Source organism: Hydra vulgaris, chromosome 09 (genome assembly GCF_038396675.1).
Source record: "Hydra vulgaris chromosome 09, alternate assembly HydraT2T_AEP".
Taxonomy (NCBI): domain Eukaryota; kingdom Metazoa; phylum Cnidaria; class Hydrozoa; order Anthoathecata; family Hydridae; genus Hydra; species Hydra vulgaris.
In genome coordinates this window covers 40,053,617-40,078,698 of record NC_088928.1, presented here as the reverse complement: position 1 = coordinate 40,078,698, position 25,082 = coordinate 40,053,617, and positions in this window count along the sequence as shown.

Here is a 25,082-nt window from a genome sequence, read left to right as displayed (position 1 = left end):
ACCCAGCAAGCACATAACGTTATTTCAACGAAATGGCTGATATATGAAAAAAAAATAACGATTTAAATTTCAACGTGATTTTAACGTTATTCAATGTTAAAAAAAAACGTTGAAAGTTTCAACGTTAATTCAACGTTTATTTTTTACTAAAAATAAACGTTGAATAAACGTTGAATAAACGTTGAATTAACGTTTCAATTTGACGAGTGACAATTTTGTCTCCTAAACTTCAAAGTGAAAATAATGCTTTAGAAAGAGTGCAACATCACTTTACTAGAATTGTATTTTTATTGTGGAATTTGACATATGACGAAAGGTTGAAAAGTCTAAATATTACAGATCCTTACATAAAAACTACTACTACTACTACTACTACTACTACTACTACTACTACTACTACTACTACTGCTGCTGCTGCTGCTACTGCTACTGCTACTGCTACTGCTACTGCTACTACTACAATTACTACTACTATATAGTTTTGAACTGCACTGCTTTCCATTTCACCACTGAAACCTTGTCTTTCAAACTATAATTTAAAATAAAACAGTTTTACTTCATAAAATGAATAATTTTAAAAGGAATGAACGCATACCATACAGTTTTGAACTGCATTGTTTTTAACTTTACCACTGCAAGCTGGTCTTTCAAACTGAAATTGGAAATGAAACAATTTACCTTCATAGAATAAATAGTTAAAAAATAAGTCGAACAAACCACAGTTTACTTTATAGTTAAGATCAAAGTTCTCAGATAGTGTTTCACTTTTTCCAGAAGTTAGTACAATTTCATTTGCTAAGTCTCCAAAAATGCTGATAGATTTATCGAGCTGAGATTTAACAAAATAAAAAGCAAACGGCGTTAGTATATTTTTATAATCAAGTTCATGTTGAGAACTTGCAACTGCACTAACAGGAACCCGTTCTGTTGTATTTATATATTTATGGTCTTTTTCTTGTCGCATGCAGGCTATAACAGTAAGCAAATCTTTGAAGAATATAGGTAAAGGGCTTAACAAAGAAACAACCGCTTTAATTTTACGATTGATAGATTCAATACGATTAGTAGTACATTCTCCAAAAGTTACGTTTTGTTGCTGCCAACAACGCACCCACTTGAACCTACAAGCATGTCAATTAACTTCAACATATTTAAAAACAGATGGTGGCATAACTTTGTGAAACTCATTACGCAACATTTTATATTCCTTCTCAGTAGTTGCATATGTCATTTTTTAGAGAGCTTTTAAAGCAATCAGTCTTTGAGCTTCAGATATATTCATTTTTGATGTTGTTATTTCTCTGCTCCTAAAACGCAAAACATGAAAAATACACAACAATAAATTAATTTGTGGAAATGCATGCTCAATGCAATCACGCTCTGCCATGTCTTTGTCAGTAAAAAAAGATAATATCTTACTCCAGTTGATGTTTTTTCCTTGAATATTTCAAATATTGTTGAAAGAGAAACACAATCTTCTGATGCAGTTAAAAATATAGCTGCAATTTCACTTCCAACATTTGGTCCGGGGTCATTCCATATGAAATTATATAATTTCATATATGGATATATATATGTATAAATATATATATATATATATATATATATATATATATATATATATATATATATATATATATATATATATATATATATATATATATATATATATATATATATATATATATATATATATATATATATATATATATATATATATATATATATATATATATATATATATATATATATATATATATATATATATATGACACCCTTACGTCTCAGAATTTTTTCATTTTTACCTCACTTCCAGTCCATATTAAAAAAATAACAACTGCGAAAATTTTAGTTAAAAATACACATGGATTCCAGAGATATAGTCAGTTGAAATAATGCTGACTCGTCATTTTAGTGATTATCTGAAGCGACTACAAAGCAACTTTGACATTTAGTATCTTTATAACGGCTTGGGGAAATTTCCTAAAATTTGGTACCCCAATAGATTTTTATTAGAGGAATCAGAAAAATAGCACCCTCAAGACTTGATTGTTTCAGGAAATGCCTCGTTTATTCAATTTTGTTCAAAATTATTGACTTCTAAATTAATGATTTTTGGAGGTAAAATGATGAATGTGGCCCTAAATCCCGAGTAAAAAGTTTAACTGTATATCATTATTTCATCTTAGGTGTACTGAAAAAAATTAGATTCATCAATCAAAATTTGCATTTAAAAATGGTATCTATTTAGAAAAATTTGAATTATGTAACAAAAGCAATTGAAATGTTTTTTAAAACATTAATTTAAATAAAACACCAAATAGTGTTATTTAGTGATAATTTTAGGACATTTATATTCACATACCAAGTGAGGGCCAGGGGGGATTCTAACTAACTCTGCCCCCCCCCCTCAATCTCCCTGGATTTTTTTTTTTTTTTTTTGCATAAAATAAATTAATAATAAAATATTTTTAAAATAAAAATTAATAACATATATATTTTTTTAGTTTAAGTTTGAGAGACAATTTATTTTCATTATTTCATATTGGTGAATGGTTACATCCTATTATATAAAAACAGGCACAAGTTTTGTCTTTTTAAAGGTTATACTTTGCTTGTTTGTATTTTCTTAAAGAATGTTAATTTTATTGTTTTTATATTTTTTTGGCAGATAATAGTATAAATAATAAACATATTCAATATGAAGAAATGTGACAATGGAAAAAGTCTTAACATTCATTGTCACAAAACTGGATTTTCAGAAAACAAGAATTTGTTCAATTCAAAGATCTTCCTTGTGAAAAACAAAAAGAAATAATATGGCGAGCAAATTTAAGGGAAAACTATTGTTCAACAAGAATTATATGTTGTTATCATGAGTAGTTCTATTAGAATTATTTTGAGAAAAAAATTACAAAGTATTTTAACCCTTTTAGAACACACAAGGAAAGTAAAAAAATTGCTATAAACGGTAATCTAACATTAATTACAACAGAATTTATATGAAAATTAAAAGAAATTGAATTTATTATTCATAAAAAATTTTTTTTTTTTAGTTATTTAAAAAACTTAAAACTAAATTTGTTTCTTAGGTAATATAAAGATTTCCCTAGACTCGGCAAAATTTTTGCAAGAATTTAATGTTAATGTAACCCCAGGTTGGATATTCTGCAGTAAATGTTACAAAAAAGCAGTAGAAACTGATGAAATTTAAATTCTTAAAAAGAATGGGAATCAAAAAATGAGAAAAAATTAAGTTAGATACTACTATAGAATTGCTTGGAAGTTCACCAGTCAAACTAAAAAGTCTTTCAAAACACAGCAAATTGCCTGCAGCAAAACAAAAGTTTGAGAACACTATTGACAGAGTTGCAAAAATGGTCTCATTGGCATATAATATTAAAGAAACTTCTTTAACAATAGAAATAAAAAGCCCAATTTCAAACAACAACATTACCAATGACCATGATTCAAAAATTTTAATGTATGAAATAAAAAAATTAAAAATTCAAAAACTGACTCTTATCGCCATAAAGTGCAAATGTTAACACTCGCACCTATATCATGGATACGTACAAAGATATCAAGCTACTTTGAAGTGTCTGTTTCCAATTAGCATCAACTAAGGTTGTATCTTTTTATCATGCTTCCCACTTTCTTACTCCCAATTTTGTTCTTTACATCTTTAAATCTGAAATCTGTCCTTGTATGGAATACTGTTGCCATATCTGGGGCAGATCTTCCAATGATGCCCTTTCTCTTTTAGACAAGGTGCAAAAATGCATTGTAAACATAGTTGGACCTGCTCTTGCAGCCAACCTCCAACCATTATTACATCGTCGTAATGTTGCTTCTCTTTCTCTTTACTATAAGTACTGTAAGGGGCAAGTCTTTAAAGAGCTTGCGTCTCTTGTTAAATTAAATCTCATCTTTTTACTGTGACTGTTCCTAAGTGCTCTAAAAATTCTTATTCGTCTAGTTTTTTTCCTCAAATGTCAGTTCTTTGGATTTCGCTTCCTTCATCTTGTTTTCCTGATTCATATAATTTGCAATTTTTAAGTCATCTGTCAATTGTTATATTGCTTTGTAAACTTTATCTTTTCTCTTCCAATAACTTCCAACTCTAATTGTGATTGCTTGCAGCCTTGTTGGAAGTGAAAATATTGAAAAAAAAAGATTTTTGGCATCCTATCTTATTTTATTGTTTAAATTGTATTTTCAGTTACTATTTTTAACACTTTCTTGTAGCAACAGGCTATAAGATAGTCGATGTAGCAACACTCCGCGGATGTTTTAAAAATATATTTTATAAAACGTAAACACTTTTAATTAATTGTAAAAAGTATTGCGGTTTTTTTAAAAATGGTAAAATTTAATGTGCTTCCGCATTAAATTAATTGTTTTAACTTTTCGATGACACTATAAAATGTAGCTTAATTATCGAAGTTGTGCAATTGTTGTTAAAAGAGACTTTTTTTTACCATAAAAGTCTTTATCGAAAACAAGATAAAGATATATATCTTGTAGTTGAAAGAGGCGATATATATATATATATATATATATATATATATATATATATATATATATATATATATATATATATATATATATAATATATAATATATATATAATATATATATATATATATATAATATATAGTATATATATATATATGTAATATATATTTATTCTTGTTCGAATAGCAAGAAAAGTTAAAAATGAGCAGGGAATTCTATCATTGCCCGAAAAAAAAACTGGAAACCCACTTTTACCAGAAACAGTTAATTTAGTGATTAACTTTTATTAAAGTGATGAATTTTCAAGAATTGCCTCTAAGGTTTATCAAAGTGATGAATGATGCTAGGAGAAAAAGATTTCGTAAGTGTTGAGAAAAACCAACATGTTCAAAAAAGATTATTGCTACTCAATCTTAATGAATTACATGTTGCGTTTAAAAAATACTACCCAACATCAAAGTCAGTTTGTCAAAGTTTTGTATGCTTAAACCTAAATGGTGCATTACAACTAATGCTTCAGGTACTCACAATGTATGTGTATGTATACATCACCAAAGTATAAAATTTCTCATTGATGCCATTAGGTGGAATAAAAGTTATAAAGATTTCATGGCATTGATTGTTTGTTCTTTTGAAAATGCAGAATGTATGTTGCATCGATGCCCTGGTATTGAAGCATTAAAAACTTTTTTAGTGCAAGTGTTTATGGACCATGAGCTCGAAGAAGGTATAGCATTCAAGCAATGGCAGAGTATCGATTGTACAACACTATTATTACAGTCTTTTCCACTAGATGAATTTAATGATTTATTATGTCACAGCATTGACAACCTTTCCACTCATTCATATATTGCAAAAATACAAAATAGATACTTGAAAAACAGTAAAGAAAATCTTAACCAAAACGAATGCTTAATTTTAGGAGATTTTGATGAAAATTATCAATATGTTGTTCAGGATGAGGTTCAAAGTTATCACTAAAGCAAAAGTCAATGTTCACTCTTTACAATTGTACTTTATTTTATAGAGGAAAAACTTCTCAAACATAAATCTTTTTGTTACCTTTTAGAAGATGTTGATCATGACACATGATTTATTTACAAGACTCAGGAAGATATAACTAGATATATCAAAGAAGATTTACCTGATGTATCATGTGTGAAATACTTTTCCGATGGTTGTGCAGGACAATTAAAAAATTTTAAAAACTTTATCAATCTTTTTCATCACAGTAAAGACTTTGATTTAAGTGCTGAAAGTCATGGTAAATCCCCCTGTGATGGTATTGGTGTTTCTAAAACAAATAACTACTGGGCAGATTTTAGATGTTAATTTAATGTACTCCTTTTGTAAAGCCAAGGTAAATGGAATTTGTTTTAAATTATTTTCAAAAGATGAAATTGACCAAACAAGAGTTCAATTAGAAAAAAGATATTTAGGTGGAAGAACAGTTCCTGGCACAAGGATGTATCATCACTTTATTCCAATTTCTTCAAACACTATAAGTTATAAAAAAAACAAGTATTGATAAATGCACTGAAACATTTGATATCATTCGAACAAGCAAACATAATAAAGAGCTTTTATTAAACATAAAAAAAATAGATTATATTGCATGTTTTTATGACAGATTTTGGAGGGTAGGGATTGCTGAAGATGTAAGTGACCTTGATATAAAAGTCAGATTCATGCATCCACATGGACCAGGTAAAAATTTCTTTTGACCAATCAGAAATGACGAGTGTTGGGTGTTCAATTCTGAAGTTATATGCCGAATTTCTACACCCACAACAATATCAGGTCGTACATACAGCATATCTGATTTAGATTTAGAGAATATAAGCAGTTGGTTACAAAAAAAAATAGCTACATTTAAAATCATTTTGTTGTTATTTTATTAACCTGTTTTGCATTTAGAATTTGTCTTTCTTTTTTTCTTTTTTTCAAATCCTTGAGTGTAAGGCTGAAAAGGAGGGGAAGTTTAAATAATTCCCACTGTCTACCTCATAATGTCAATGACTATATTAGTCTTAAACTACTAAATAATACCATAAAGATGTTGATATAAATAAAAATGTTTAAAAACATTTCAATTTTTTTTGGTTTTAAAATTTAAGATTTTTAAAATTGTGAAAAGATCTCAGTTTTGAGTGCTTACTTTGAAATAAGAGTATTTATCGATTTGAAATAATGACAATAAATTTTAAAGTTTATAAAGTTTCTCAAACTTAAACTAAAAAAAAATATATATATGTTTTTAAATTATATTTTAATAATTATTAATTCAATTTATGAAAAAAAAAATAATAATAATAATAATTAGGGAGATGGGGGGGGGGGGCAAAGTTAGTCAGAGTCCCTCTGGCCCTCCTTTCCCATATGAATATAAATGTCCTAAAATAGTCACTAAATAACACTATTTGGTGTTATTTAGTGACTATTTTAGGACATAAAATTTATAAAACATTAAAACGAGATCGGAAATTTTTTGCCGATCTCATATACTTTTAGGTCGGCAGTTAGGTCGGCATTGCCGAATGCCGACCCTAATTCCGAGGGTTGTATATGTATATATAAATACAGTTAATCACAGATATTTTGACCCTCCAGGGGACCAAGGAAAACGGTTCGATTAAAAGAATGTTTGACTTAAGCGATGTATAACTGCCTCTAAGGTTTGTGTTATGTGTGTGTATATGTGTTGATGTATAATGTATCTTTATTCAAAAAGATTGGTATCTTGGTCAATAATGAAGTAAATTAGGCACAGATCAGTAATGAGTTGTTTTTTCCCCACTATTGATTACTTAATGTTCACATTCGCTTGTGAACAATGTGAAGTATAATAATACTTGTAAAATGTATAAATGTACTTTACTTTAAAGATATTTTTATTTAGATGCAGTTACCGGATGTTCTTAAATAAAAAGACATGTATCAAATCAAAATGAGTCTGATGACAGAAGGCAATAAAAATACAGATGAATTTGATATTGATGATGAAGATAACGATATCAAGATTTTATCAAGCTCGTTTTGAAAATAATTTTAATTTTGTATAAGTTTTTGTTTTAAAAATGCATAAATTATTTTTTTGGTTTTATTTGCTTTCAATAATTGCTTTTCAATTTCTATAATTTAATTACCTGCGTTAAAAAAATGGTGCCGGGCATAATAATGATAAGTTAAAGTTGTAACAATTGAGAACAAGATGTGTAGTACAATAGCATAAGATATACTATGACAGTTATTATAAGTTTATGAAGAATTATTGTTTCTTTTCTTACTCACAACAACACAATATTGTACAAAAAATAAATGCTTTTTCAGATTAAAAGAGTCACGGCGCAAAAAGCTGTATTTTTAAGGTTTATTCGTATATAAGTTGGTTGAATCAACGCTAAGTCAATGTTAATCTAACGTTGATTTTTGGTTTGTTTTCAACGTTGATCTTACGTTTGTTTTCAACGTTGTTTTCAACCATATTTCAACCATAAATTTTAACGGTTTTCCAACGTTGATTGTGCTTGCTGGGATGAACAAACCCTGAAAATTTCATTCAAAAATAAATCATAGAAGCTGAGTATATAATCTCCTCCTTCCTAGTGTTTTTCTTTATCAATAAATCCTTTTAAGCTTTAAGTTTCTTCGTTCTTAAGAAAGTTTATATAATCAAGTTTGGTTAAAAATTTTTTTATAAAATCAAGTTTGGTTAATAATTTTGGCCCAAAACAACCAAAAAATATTGTTGCTAAGGACGTTGCTAAGGTAACAAACTAATACATGTCATTATAGGAAGTAAATTTTGGAAAAATCTAATTAAAAAACATGTGTAAAAGTATATATTTTCTGAAAGAGCAAAAATTTCTCTTTTAAAATGCACCAATAACAAATATTTGGTTTTTACATATTTTTTACTAGACGACAACCTTAAAGAATGTACATGATTTTTTAGGCAGTTACCCGACGAAGATGTTCAGAAAGAACATTGTCAAATTTTGAAATGTCTTCAAAAGAATTTTAAAAGTTTACATTGTTTTCTTTGAAAACTGTTTCACATGTTTCACGATAAGCTAATTCTTGAGTACCAAGGAATTTTTGAGTACCAAGGAATTCTTGAGTACCAAGGAATTCTTGAGTACCAAGGAATTCTTGAGTACCAAGGAATTGCATAATACAAAGGGAGGAGTTAAAACTATAGTTTTTGCTTTAAATTAAGACTTTGAACTGTATTTTATACATTTTTATTTTTTTCAAGAAAAGGCTAAACCTTAAATAAAAATTAAATTGATGTACTTTTACTGGTACTTGGTTATAAATTAAAGCGCTTTTGTACAGAAAAAGATATAGCTTCAACTGCTTCATCAAGAATGCCTTTTAAATCTTAGGACTGTGAATTTTCTCTCGACGTCTTTTGCACTTAGAGTACAGGTTGTTTTATTTTTTGATTTTTATAATTTTAATCATGGTTAAAAGTACACACAACACCGAACATCAAGAAAAGAATATTATAAAAATAGAAAACGTTATTAATGCTTAAACAACGGGTAACCTATTATCTTTTTAACTTATTATTATTTTGTATTTATTAACAAAGTTAATTGTAATAAATTCATTCTTATATCGCATTTTATCTGCAATTGATGCTGATTATCGTTTGGATCTTGTTTTTTCAGTATATAGAAAAATTTAATCAATGTATTTGTTTTGTTTTTTTATCATTTCTCTCCATTTCTGATGTACGTTTTCTAGAAGAAAAAAAAACCCAAAGGTTTCTTTTTTTTCCGCCATGATGACTCAAAAACTTATTCTTTCAAATAATCAACTAACTTCTACTTTTTGCTGTAATTATTTTTTTCATTGAAATCCAGAAGCAAATACATCAAAAGTAGTTTAAAATAAAAACTTTGGCGCCCCTTAATGTGAGCTAACAATTAAATAAATATTTAACATGAATAAAGTAAACAATTAACTCGCAAACTTTTTCTTTTAAGCAAATAATTAACTGCTATCCTAGATCTAGTTATTTTTTCATTGAAGTGCTGAGAAAAAAATGTAAAAAATCATTCGTCTAGCATATAAAGTTTGGCGCCTTTAAAATGTAAACAACTCATTAGGTACATATACACATTACGGACGCTAAAAAATGTATATAAGTTTACTTTTTTTTAAATCGAAATTTAAAATTTTAATGATTTTAAAAAAAAAATTAGAAAAAAAAGTGTTAAGATAATCTTAAGATGAATATTAAAAATATTAAAAATATTAAAAAAGGAAGAAAACTGTTCGATTTTCACTATAAATATTACGAAGAGTACGAAGAATAAAAAATTGAATTGTATAAATTTAGCATTAACACAGCATTAATTTTTGTTCAAAAATCTCCCGATTGCCAGTTAAAGCGCGTTTTCATACTTACAGTCATAGTAAGTGGAAACGATCTAAAAATAACAATTAAATTTTAATAGACCGATCAGTATCAAAAGTTTTTGCGAGTGGTTTCTATCGGTACAGACATTTTGCGCTAAACTTGAATTTTATTTATAAGAAAACAAAGCGTATGTTTATGTACCTCATCCTACCATTTTTTTAATTATATCTTGAGATGATACTTTCACATTAATAACATAATATCAAATTGATATTTGCAGAAAAAATATTACAATAATCGGACACTCCGATTATAATTGTACTTCTAAATCAAAATTAATTATTAAAAAACAAAAAATCTATATGTAAAATAGTTTTTAAAATTTTTTAAAAAACCAAAATTAAAATCCAAAAATCTCACAAAAATAATTTAAAGAAATTATGAAATATAAGTAATCTAATTAGTAAATAAAATAAAGGGAAAATTCTTCTAATAAAAGGCTGCTATAAAAATTATTTAAATTGGTTTGTAGTTTGAAGGTTCTTTTGATTTCGTTGCAGGAAAGTAAGTTGTCAAGTACAGGCTGCCATAACCTAAAAAACAAAAATAAAAAATTACTACTGTCCAATCAATTTATCATACATGTTCTATTTTTATTCAACTTGTAAATTCTATTTCATAAATCTACACACACTGTAATTTGCATAGCTTGTTGAACAGCCTAGCTTTAGATATGTTGTGGATTAAATAGCTAACCCTAACTTAATCATAAACCAATAGAATAATTTATTCTTAAACCAATATAATAACTTAACCTTAATCTAATAGAACATATATACATCTAATATATACATCTAAACCTTAAAATATAATAACTTAACCTTAATCCAATAGAACATATATACATCCAATATATACATCTAAACGTTAATTTATTAAAAAAAAAAAAAGCATAACATTAAGAAAGGTGTCATCTTTTTGATATTTTTATAACAGGTAATATTTATAAAAACTAATAAAAGTAAATTATTTTCATATTTTGAATATCTTATCTTTTTTATGAAGGTTATAATATAACCTTCATAAAAAAGATATTCAAAATATGAAAATAATTTACTTTTATTTTTATATTTGTTCTAATTATATTTAATTTATAATATTTTCAAGATATTTTTATATAAGTTATATAAAAATATCTTGAAATGATATAAATAAAATCTAAGCCTAAAAAATATATATCAATTAATTTGAACAAATATAATTTTTGAAATCGAGATATAATCAAAACGTAAAAGGATTTTCAGAAATAAATTGAAACCAAAAAATTTGTTGTATGTAGATTCTTTTTGATGTTTGCCAGCACAAATTTTTTAATAAAAAGCCATAAAATTGAGCAGCCTTGCAAGTCATTACATCTGTGATACTTATTTTCAAATTTCCAATACTTGAAATAATCTTTTTGTGACATAAAAATTCAGAGTCCTATTGGGACTCCGCATCCATGCTTGGATCTTAGCTTTACTTAGATAACCTTAACACAAACATTAAGGTTTTTAATAATCTGATACCTTGTATCAGATTACTATAACCTCATACAAAGTATATCTGATACTTTGTATAAGATGTTTATAAACTTTGAAAAACAAAGTACAAATTATTTTTGTTTTTGAATATGCAACATATAAATGGATATTAATGAATATAAATATACACCAACATTTGTATGAAAAATTATTAATTTAAAACATTTAAATCTGTAAAAATAGAAAATTTGTGAACACTTTAGTTTATTACCTATATAATGTAACATATTCAAATAGTGGTTTGAATATACTAATTATAATTCCAAAAATATTTTTTTTGTAGCTGTTTATACTTTTTTTTCACCAGTCTTTACATTCCTTGAGGTCTTTCAATATTAAAACTGTTGTAATCAATAATACACTTCAATAAAAGTGTTTATCAATTTAATATTAAGTTAATGATATAATAATATGTAACCAAGTAAAAAATTTATCCCTCATAAAAATATTTAATGAAGTTACATACAAGTCAGTCTTCTCCGTTTGGCGAGCGCTTTCGCGCTCATGCTTTTTGCGCTCGCTTACACACGCGCCAATACTTTGGTCAGCGCTTTTTTTAGCGCTCGCTAAATAATTTTCGGGCGGGTTTTTATATTGCAACAAATCTTTTCTTTGTCAAATACTTTTATGATTTATTTACGTATCTGAAAAATATTTTTTTTTGCATAAGTTTATGCTAAGTAGAACTATTAAAATTATTAGAGCAATGTCATCTTATAGCGTTTTCCATGATGGAATTTTAGTAATTAACGTAATAAAAGATATTTTTGACATTCCTTTAAACCAATCAGAAGATTTTACTAACACGTGTAAACTATTAGAAAAAGAGAACACTATAATGTATAAACACGCTTTAAAAAAGGAAAAACTAAAATGGCAGCAAAAGGAAATACAAAGATTAAGCTAAGCGTATTTAATAAGTGGGATTTCAAAGATATTTTTGGCTGGAAAATTGTTAATGAAGACGGAATCGATTACATTAATTTCATTTGGTGTAAAATTTGTGCTAATCACTCAAGTAGATCTATAAAACCACGGGAAATAAGAGGAGCGACAAAACTTTCTTCTGATAATTTTACAAATGGAACCAACTTTATAACTATACATACAGTATAATTCACATGCTTTTACTATTATCACATTTATCCTAGGCTTTAATAATCCTTAGATACATGTTAAAGTTTCTGCTTAGCAATAATTTCTTATCTTCTTTTGTAGATTCAACGCCATCTTGCAAGCAAAACACACCAAAACGCGGCAGAAATTGAAAAACGAAAGCAGAAAGAAGATCGTATTAAAAATGTACAAAATGTTCCTGCACAAACTTCTATTTCCTCTAACATAGAGAAAGCCAGTCATGATGCATATCAAAAGCTTATTAATACAGCATATAAATTGGCCGTTTTTTGTAAATTGTTATTGACGATAATATTATGTATGTATAAAATTATTGGCAATTATAAAATTATTTTTGTCTCTTTTGTCTAATTTAATAAATAATAAAAATAAATTTGAAAGAGTTATCTCATATAAAATGGTAATAATTCCGATCTAGAATAATTTAGGGACTAACGATGGTCGAGCTGCAAAGAAGTTTATCAGTTCTATTTACTCAGCAGCTCTTGAAAATAGCAACTTGATTTTAAATCAAAGTCATTTTTACTCAATACTATCGGATGGTTCGCAAGCTCGCAAGGAGTAAATAAGAAACTGGTACTGCTCAAAACTACATTGAAAGGGTATTTATTTTAAATATAACTTTTAATTTTGAACAAGTCCATTTTAAAATAATGTTAAAAAGCTTTAAAAAAAAATATTTTTACTTTTTAGGTCACCAGTAACGAGGTTTGCACATTTGATAGACTGTAACGATTATGGGGGAACAGATGCTGCTTCTTTGAAACTTGGCATCGACAGCATATTTGACGAAGGCGGGCCTTTACCATGTGCCGCATTTCGTGAAAAATTGATTAGTTGCACAGCCGATAGTGCTAATGTTAACACGGGCCACAAAGAAGGTCTTCACAATAAACTTTGAAGAGACGGTGATCGCCCCTGGTTGGTACCAATACATTGCATCAACCATCTAGTAGAATTAGCAGTTAAAGATGCATTCTTTGAATCGTCTTTTAAAGATGTGGATAGGCTTTATGAAAACATTTTTTCACTATGCAAGTCTTCAGGAGTTGTAAAAAGCGAAATTACAAAAGCAGCTGAAGTGCTTAATATAAGTTATTATGCCTTTCCAAAGTTGAAAGGTACAAGGTTTATACCGCACAGTCGAACATCTATTTCCAGCCTCATAAATATGTGCCCAGCTGTTATCATGGCACTTGAAAATAATACGTCATCTAAAAAGGGTAAAAAAGAAACCAAAAATAAAATGAAGGGGATTTTATAACAACTTAAATCTTATAGAGTGCTTTGTAAAGCTTGCGTCTTTTTAGATGTTCTTGAAAAGGTTTCTCCTCTCTCTAAAGTTTCTGAAGACGATAACCTGCTAGCTTTTGATGTCAAACCCATACTGGATCGAGCTCTAATGGAGTTAGGCGACCTTTTAGAAAGCGCAGGAAAGGCGGACGAGTTGTTAGACAACTGTCTAATTTAGCTCGCTTTAAAATTGATGCAATAGAACCAAATAACCGTATTTCTTATTTCTGTAAGTATGGTCATATGCTTAAATTACCCGCTAACCGTAAGCAAATAGTAGTTATTCAAAAGATTTTTACTTTTCTAACCATGTCATCAGTAGAGGAAGCCTCCAACGAAAAAAAAAGAGTTACTTCTATATTGCTGGAAACTTTGAAGACTCAATTTGAATGTTTTAACGTTTCTGTATTTGCAAACATGGTTTGGATGGACCCAAGAAACTGAGTAATTAATGAAAGCCTAACTTATGGCAATGACATGATTGATTACCTGTATAATCGTTTTAAAGTACCCTTTAGTTATGCTGGATTCGACAAGTCAAAAGTTATAAATGAATGAAAAAGATTTAGATTTTTTGTAAAATGTCAATTTGCTATTGATATTTCCGAAGAAAAAAAGAAATGCGCTTCAAAAGTTTAGATGTATATTTTGAGATTCAAAAAAAAGAATTCTTTAATCTTTCACTTATTGCTGAGGTGGTGCTTTCAATTGCTGGTTCAAATTCTGCAGTAGAGCGCATATTTAGCATATTGAGGGTTATATTATCTGACAGAAGATCAAAGCTCAAACATGAAACAATGACAATGTTGATGTGCATTGGCTGAAACGATAAGTTATGGACAGAGATTGAGAGCGAGGCAATAAAAAAACGAGCACTAAATATATATCTTGAAACTCGTCGAAAATTAAAGATTGATAAACATATTTCTAGTTCTATAAACCAATCGCTTTCAGTCCCAATTGATGTAGATGGTAGCGATTTGGAGACAGGAGAAAATGAAGACTCAGATGATGAGATCTAAAAAAAAAAAAAATTCAACACTACTTTTTAATTAAAGTATTCTCAAAATATATAGAGGTTCTTAATTAAGAATAATATTTTTTCAAATTTAATTTTGTTTTAATAAGAAAAATAAAAAATTAATACTTTTTTATTGGGAAACATTTGATGTTTTCGCAATAAAAAAGATCTGTAAACTAAATTGGTAAAATTAATTACAAAGTACAAAATTTCGAGTGAATTAATGGATAGCACCTATAATCTAATTATAATATTTTTTGAAATCGCGCACGCCAGACAAATTATGACTGTCCGGCCAGCGCTTTTTCGTGCGCTGGCGGCAAATTTCAGACGGAGAAGACTGAATACAAGTATAAAAAAAAGTGCAGAATAAAATTCAGACAATTTTAAAATTTAATGAACATTACTTTGAAATTCATGAATACGAAATAAAACAGAAAACAAAACAAAAATATAAAAGTAAAAATAATAATTAATATAGACAATTATGAAGATCTAATAATAAAAAGATAAAACTTGGAACTTCAAACACTTTCAAGCATTTTTTTTTTCTCACAAAGCCTGCTTACCTCAGCCAAATAAAATAAAAAGTAATATTTAGTGTGTTTGAATATCCTAATAACACAATAATGTAGAATAAACATAAACTTACTTCATAAAATGATCTGATTGCATTTCTCAGTTAAACGCAGACAACACTGATATGTAGCCAGTCACACGTTGCAAAATAAGATATTTGTAAAAAAATTTTCATATTGTTTATATATATACTATTTATACCTACTTATATTATTTTTAAGAAATATATTTTATCAACAATAAGATTTTTTTTAAGAATTTTTAAATGTCAAGTGATAAATAAATAAAAAATTAAATAAGATTTACATTATAACATAAAGATAAAGTCTTAAAAATAGTTTTTTTTTTTTTAATCAAATAATAAAAAAAACCTTTTTAAAATGACTGCTTTTTAAAAATTTCTGAAAATTACTCAAAAAGTCACATAAAAACATCAGAGATAAACTCATACTTATCCTTTACTTTATTTATAAAAAAATTCCGCAAATGTTCCTTAGTGTGTTAGGTCCATATTTAGTTAGAGATTTTAAAGTTAATTTATTATTTTAGGTTTTAAGACTTTTTAAAAATCAAAAATGTCAATTTTTACAAAAAAAAAAAAAATATCTCAAGATATATTTACTATCTTTCAAAATCTCTAGTTAAAAAGAAAGATAATAATGCAAGTATCAATTTCAAATGTAAAACTGTGTGTATAGAAGAGGTAACATGGTTTATCGAGCATCCTTTTGTGGACTTATTTATTATGATTAAAATAATTCGAAGAATGTGTAAAAATACATATATTCTCCCATGAACAAAAAATGTAACTCATATTTCAACATATTAACACATTAAAACGTTCAATTTTTGAACAATTAAGCCATGATCCTTGGTTGCTTAACTGCATATTTTAGTGTAGACTGAACCAAACATTAATAAAAATATTCCAGTCTATACGACATTTAGATTTAATAGTCGCGCGAACAAATCGCGCTGAAAGATTTTAGGCCAAAAATTAACACTGCGTAAACCTTGTTGCTTTCTTTTGTTTAAAATGAAAAAACGTTATTTTGAGTCCGGTGCATCAAAGCGAAAAAAAAAAAAAAAAAAAAAAAAAAAGCGGTAGAAGCATTTCTTGATTTTTGAACAAAGAGATACTTTATTAAATTTTGTTACTTATGAACCACCATCACGTTCGGCAACATCAACTTTAGATGCTCAGAATGAAGAGGATCCTCGATTATTTTCCCAATACCTAAAATGTGGTAAAAGCAGTCAGATGTCTTTAAAAGAAGTGGTCAATGCATTGGTTAATTGAGTGACTAACAACTCTTCTACACTTCTTGATAATATAATAACTAATAACTTTCATAATAACCGTCTTAGCACAGGTATAATCAAAACTGACTTATCAGATCATTCATAACATTCTTAGTTACTAATAACATAATAAATAACAACATTCCTTTTAAAACTACTGTATTTAAGTGACAGATCAATGAAAACTCTGTAAAACAGTTTCAAGACCTTTTAAGAAACAACGTTGATTGAAATCTGGTATTGCAATCAAACGATGCTAACAACTCATATAATCTATTTTTAAGTCAATTCTGCAAACAAAAAAAATTATTGTGAACACAAAAACAGTTATGACTCCATGGATGTCTAATGGGTTACTAAAATCCTCAAAAAGAAAACAAAAATTGTTTGATAAATACTAAAAAAAAAAAAAAACTTATAAAAACGAAATGACATATAAAAACTACAAAAATATATTCGAAAAAACAAAAAGAAACTCTAAAAAGCTTTATTATGCAAAGCTATTAGACAAAGCAAGCGGAAACACCAAAAAAACTTGGAATGTAATTAAATAAGTAATTGGCAAAAATAGTTATGCGAGAAACACTCTGCCAAAAAAAATAACAGTTGATGAAAAAAATATTTATGATAAATCAATTGTTGCTGAAAAAATAAACAGATTTTTTATTAATACTGGTCCAAATTTTGTATCAAAAATTCCTCTGAATTCAACTTCATTTGAGTCTTATTTAAAAAATTACGATAAAGTTATGGACGAATCTAGTCTTAAATTAATTGAATTGCGAACCGCCTTTTATAATCTTAAAACTAACAAAAGTGCTGGATTTGGTAAAATTAACGTTAATGTTGTAAAATCTGTTGATCATATAATCGAACCACTTTTGTTTCACATCTTTAATTTTTCTTTTAGAACCGGTATTGTCCCGGAAAAATTAAAAATTGCACGAATCACACCGGTTTTTAAGACTGGCGATGACTCTATTATTTCTAATTATAGACCTATATCTATATTACAGTGTTTCTCAAAGTTGCTTGAAAGAATAATGTACAACAGGCTATTTAATTATTTATTAGAAAACAATATGTTGTACTCAAAACAATTTGATTTAAAAAAAATATGTTCCACTGAACATGCAGTGCTTGAAATAGTCAATCAAATAACAAACGCATGTACTAACTACTTTACATTAGGAGTTTTCATTGATCTGTCAAAGGCTTTTGATACGGTAAACCATAACATACTAATAAAATAACTTGAATATTATGGAGTAAAAAATAATAACTTACTCTGGTTCAAAAGCTATTTGACCAATAGAAAGCAATTCATCCAATATGAGCAAAAACAAACCATTCCATATGCTGTAATTTGTGGGGACACCACAAGTTACAGCATATGGAATATATTTTAGGACTCTTATTATTCTTAGTATATATAAAGGATTTAAATTTAGCAACACATTTCTTAAATTGTATTTTTTTTGCAGATGACTCCAATCTTTTTTATTCCCACAGAGTTATTAAAACACTTTTTGAAACAGCTAACGAGGGTTTGGGTAAGGTTAATGAATGGTTTATAAGTAATAAACTGTTTCTAAATGTGGATAAAACCAAATTTATTTTATTTCATAAAGTAAATAAATTAGAAAATATTCCCATTAAACTGCAAAATCTAATAATCAGTAACGCTAACATTAAAAGAGAAACTTCAGTTAACTTTTTGGTCGTAATATTAGATGAACATTTACGTTGGAGTGATCATATAAAAAGCATTGAGAAAAAACATCAAAAATTATTGGCATGATATATAGGGCTAAACCATTTTTATATAATAAATCTTTAAAAAGTTTATATATTTTTTTCATTCATTGTTATTTGATTTATTGTAATATTGCATGGGCAAGTACAAATCATACAAAATTTAAAAAAATGTACAGTAGACAAAAGCATGCGAGCAGAATATTATTTGGAGCTGACAAAATTGTACCATGTGAGCCTCTTCTGCGTATACTAGGCGCATTTAACGTTTATAAAATCAACTTACACCAAGTTTTAATGTTCATGTATAAAATAAAGATGGGACTATCTCATAAAATGTTTCAGTCCTATTTTGAAAAAGTAGTGCATAAATACCCGACAAAATATTAAAATAGTAACTACATTGTCCCTAAACATAATTCAAAACAAATTACATATTCAATTCAATATCGTGGACCTTATTTGTGCAAAAAGTTTCCTAACATTGCAAATTCGAAAAAAGTTAGTATACATCAGTTAAAAAATGAATCGAAACAGGTGTTGTTACTTATGGATTTTAACATATCCGATTTTAAATGCTTCTTTTAAACTAAAATTCAATTATATAAAATATGTCTCAGAATTTATCAACTTTTTTTTTTCTTTTTTTTATTTCAGTTATGATGTTTCCTCTAATCTTAAAAGTAATTGTTGAAAGCTAATCTGAGTTCTTGAACATTTTTCTTTTTTCTTTTAACTATTCATGAATTGTTATTTATTTTACTTTTAATCAAATTGGTTTTAAAATATACATAAATATTATGGTTTTTGTAAATTAAGTACTCTTTTATTTTTAATTTTTCGTTCTTTATTAAAATATTACTTTATTACAAATTGTTATAAATTTAATTTTTATATTTTTCAATAAATACTTTGTGTAATATACGTATATAGTGTGGCTTTTGTAAATACGTGCTCTTTAATTAAATAATTTAGTTTTTGTTTTTCTTCTTTACTTTCCTTTCAGTTTTTCTTGTTTACTTGATTATTACTCTTAACATGAATATTGTTCTTGAAGTATTTCTTAAACTAATTGTTATTTATTTTTACATTTATAATTTTCAATAAATAGTTTGTAAAGTATAAATATGTTATACGATTATTGTGAATACGTATGATTGGAGCTCGGTGATAAGACAAAATGTTTTCTACCTGCCCCGCCAGTGTTTTTCTTTATAAACTTTTAAATAGTAAAAGTTATAAAACGGCGAAATAAACAAACAAAACAAAAAATTTACAGAAAGAAATCAATGGCACGGAAGATACAGGTTTAAGCAATGCAAATGAGAGTCAAAATATCGATTTCAATTGGTTATAGGCTTATGACCATCTTCAATTAGGAAAAAAAAAAGTGTTTACTTGGTAAAAAAAGGACCATCTTGTGATTCAGGAATTAGTCTTCAAAATAAAAAATTAATTGAAATAAAATGTGGTGTTTCACAGATTTTATCCTTGGTCCACTAATTTTTTCAGTATATATAAATTATCTCAATAAAACTTCGGTTCTTAGGAGCATCCTGTTTGCTGACAGTTCCAAGTTGTTTTTTCAGACATAAACGAGACATAAACAAACTCTCTTTAAATATATATAAGGAATTTATACAAATTTCTTCCTGGTTCAAATACAATAAATTAACCTTAAATATTGACAAAACAAAATGGATTTTTTTCCAATCCTCTATAAAAAATATTTTTCGTCAAATGATTTTCCTAAACCTTTTATCGATTCAAGAAGATTTTATTTTTAAGTTTGTTGTTACTTATCTTTATAAAAATGTGTCATAAAAACCTTATATTGATTATATATCAACAAAAGTTGCAAAAAATACTGAAAACCTATATATGGCCAGAAATTTTCTGAACAAAAGAAATTCAACAGCTATACTACTTATTTATTCAAAGCTAAAAAAATTATGAAATAGTTGTCTGGGAGATAAAAATTATGAAAATATTGTCTGGGAGATAAAAATTATGAAAATATTGTCTGGGAGATAAAAATTATGAAAATATTGTCTGGGAGATAAAAATTATGAAAATATTGTCTGGGAGATAAAAATTATGAAAATATTGTCTGGGAGATAAAAATTATGAAAATATTGTCTGGGAGATAAAAATTATGAAAATATTGTCTGGGAGATAAAAATGGGAAAAATGTGTAAATGGTAAAAGTATGGTAAAAAATGGTAAAAGTTATGATGTCATGATGAATGAAGTTATGATGTCTTTATAACCATCAGAAACATGCAATGCACGTAAGATGTTGTCCATAAAGTACGTCACGCTATTTTTGACATTTTTTGCTCATAGGCATAATTACCTTGGTACTACGTTTACAGTTGTTACTTGGATGTTTCCAAAGTAAACACTGCATAGCTTTGAATCAAAACTGCATAGCTTTGCACCTATCTTGATAAAATTGCAACATATGCATTTATTTCGTTTTACTTATTTTGTTAAACATGTTTTATTAAAGGCATTAAAAAAATATATAATATTTTTGACGATAATTCCATACAAATAAAAAATCTATTCAAGTTTATCAATAAAAATTATGCGTGTTTTTTAAAGATAATAAAAGGTATATTAAATACATATTTTTTAACCTTTTGACGGCGAATTGGTACAAAATTATGAAAACTACGTGTTCCAGGTATGGTATTTTTAATATCCAATCGTTCATTAAGAGTGTTTCTCGCCAAAGTTAAATCTTCCGATAATATATAAATGAAATGTACACCTTCAATGTTTTCATTGCAATATTTGTACATTGCTTGTGGAGATGAAATAATATTACCCATATCTCTTTGCAAGCTTGCTAGTGTTGCTAAATGTTTGACTGTACCAGCTATCCCATCACAAGGTTGCTTACCGTGAATAGTTGCAAAAAAGTTCCATTGAGCAGAAAAACAAAAATCTTCAAGATGCAAACAAAGATTCAAAATATTTTTGTAATTCTGAAATTGACCGGCACACCCATCTGAAAAGTATTCAATATTTTTTATTTGAAGTAGATTTGTTTTAATATCATTGCTGACAATATCAATACTTTTATACACCGTATTCACATGATGCATCGTATCATCTGAAATAATACAATAAGATTTATGCTTGAGAAAACCTTCTTTTTTGAAAAAAATAATCACAGGATGAAGTTTAAATTGTAAACTTATCCAATGAAAGCTTTGTACTTTGTCCTGAAATACAAATTTATAGTTTTCTGAAAAATCACCAAGAAATAATGCTGTTGCCTCATTCATATCTTTCTTTCTTCATCTCAGGTATGATGTTTGACTCTTACCTAAATACGAGTGTGGTGCAAGTTTTGTCAGTTTTTTACATACTTAGTATCTGAATACAATGTATTCAGACACTGGCTCTTTATTACGCGTTAAGATTACCTATCTGTTGTTGTGTTAAGATTGACCTATCTGTTATTTTGTTGTTCTGTTGTTTTTCACTTATCAAATTCTACATCAAACTCTCCAATTAAATTATAAAGTTTTTCAACCAATGCATTCATAGATGCTGGGTATCTTTCACATTTCCGCATCATGCAATCTTTATTATTCATGTCACGTACAATATAATTTGTATAAATTGTAATATAAAATATCACAACAAGAGGATATAAAAGCAGTTTTAAATTCTGATGAATAGCACAGACGCATATGTCACAGACGCAATGTGTTCTTGAAGCACCAGCAGTAATACATCATTTCGGTCGCAATGTGCAAAACCTTTAACACCTTATTTTTATTTCTAAATTCTTGGTTTTGAAGGCAACAAACAATTCCTTTAAAGTACATAAGAGCAAACGTTTTTGCATATGAACACTTTTCTTTATGCTTACAAATTCTTTTTTACCAAGCATACAGGCTATGTTCATCATCTTCATAAAAAAGCTTGTCCAGTTGAAATGTTATATCAGGAAGAGCTTTTCCTAATTTAGGATTAGGCATGGCTAAAATACCTTTTTCTAATGCTAACTTAAGTGCATTTCAAGCTACATAGTTTGTACCATGCAATGTTTCAGAAACTATTTTTATTGACCAGTCAGTTGGAGCAAGCACTGTCAGTTGTATTTTTTTAAATGTTGCTTTAGACTTTGCAATTTTATTAGTTAAAAATGCCATCATGTTATCAAACAAGTTTGCTTTTTCTATATACTCATTGCCAAAACTTGACTGTTCTTGAAACTTTCTTCTGATATAATAAGGGAAGGCTACTTTTTTTCAATGGAGGTTGTTAATGCTGTCAATTTTTGTTTACTTTCTCTGATTTTACCTGACTTAATAGGAGATCAGCTTCAGTAGCTGTAAAGTGTGTATTTACACCCTCTTTTTTATTTTGAATGGGTGTTTCATTAACAATATCAAAATCTTTATCATTTTTATTTTCACTCATACTTTTTGATAAACGCTTCATAACTTTACATAGACAGGTTGGACACAACTATTTTCCAGGTATAAGATTTGAACTTTCTGAAAAGAAAATGTAATTATATTACTCAAATACTGTAACTTTATTATACTATTATTTCAAAACAATTCTATTACAAAAAACTCACGAACAATTTATAAAGAATGGTATGAACTTTACACACTCATTACACTTTTGTGAGTCAGAAATGGATTAAAAACTTTTCTGATTACTCTCATATCTCACTATTAACATATCATGATGGTGTTTGTAGATACTAGTAATTTGTTCTTCTTTCGTTTTACAAGTAATTTATGATTATTCCTGTAAATACCTTCAATTAGATTTCTTACTTGGGTATATGATTGTTTATAACAAGCTCGATAATACAATATTTCTAATGAGAAAAGTACACTCGAACACAAACAATATGTCTAAAGCAAAAATAAAGTTATATTTATAAAGAACATATTGTTTGATCAAATAGCTACTAGTTTTAATAGATATATTTTAAATGCCTAATTTTGAATTTGCTAACTTATTATTTTTTTAATTTATTCAAAAAAACTCCTCAGCAAAGCGTAAGGCCAAAACAAAATTGGTTCGTAAAGTAGATACATGTCTAATCTTTAAGATAATTGAAACCAAAATTTTTTTCTATCAGTTAGTTTTTTTCTAGAGCTGTTTTCTTGAGTTGTCATTGCTCTTTTTTATTGTCATTAGTTAGTGCGTTTTGTAGATCTTATAATAAACTATATTTTGTTGTTTTGAGTATTATAAATCTATAATTTCAAATTAAGATGGTAGGTATGCAAATAGACTACTTTCTGAAATCTAATACTCCGGATGACCCATTTTTAGTTCATTAAAACTGTTAAATACATATAGGGAAATAGTTTGCATAAAAAATATTTTTTATCTTTTAAACAGAAAGTCTATAATGGTGTAAAATGCGTTAATTTTGAATTAAAATAAAAAATTCAAAATTATTTTGCACATATCTAAATTGTTTTATTATACTCTGGATGACCCTAAGGGTTTGCATAAACCATTTTACCCAAAGAGTAATTAAAGTTTTTGTAAAAATACTACTTTTTTTCAACAAATGTAGATACAAATTTGCACCTAAACTGAATTTTTTATAAGATGTTAAGAGTTCAATGTAAAATCCAAGGGTCATCCGGAGTATTAGATCATATTAAACACAAATTTAAAATTTCAAGTTAAATGCTGAGTTCTATCTCGAGTTATCATGTTTTGAGTTATAGCAAACATGCAAAAAATTAAAAACAGAGAAAAATGCAAAACAAAAAAAAATATTTAAAAAAATAAGTTATCTCCTCAGTAAGAACCAGTTTGATATGAATCTACTGATTCTTTTTCACTTATTTTTATCAAAAAATCTTTTATTCCTGGCTCGCAATCCTTTTCTACGCTTTTTCTCACGCATTAAGCAAATGGATAAAAAGTTCATTCGTGAACTTTTTATCCATTCGATTAATGCGTGAATTATCTAACTTTGTTTCCACAGCTTTTTAAATTTTTCCTTTTAAGCCAAAGTGTTGTAAAACCTTCAGTATTCCTTTCCACCCATTATTAAAATGAATATCAGCTGAATGTACACCCATTTCTATGGTTTCCCTGCCAACAAATACAGTTTTGGGTAAATTTTTGTGAATAATACAAAGTATAAAATTTTCAACAGTACTGTTACAACTTATCAGCTTATTTATCTGTCTGAGTTATGATTTTTACTTCAAAATATGATATTTAGATTGCTAAAGACATTTAGCAGATACACCCTAATAAATGTTCAGAGTAAAATAAAGTATATATTAAGAGAGGAAAATAAAGAATAAACTTCTGTTTATGGTAACTAGGGACGTTGCTATGGGCTCTGATGCTACCTAAGAGTGTTTTAAGGTGTAAATATGGACCAAGAAATATTTTTTATTGTTTCCAATGTTAGTTGCATGAAAATAGACATATCAAAAAGTGAAACTCCACATAATTAAAAAATTCACAAAAAATTTTCTTTTGATCATTTATTTGCATCCCTACCACCT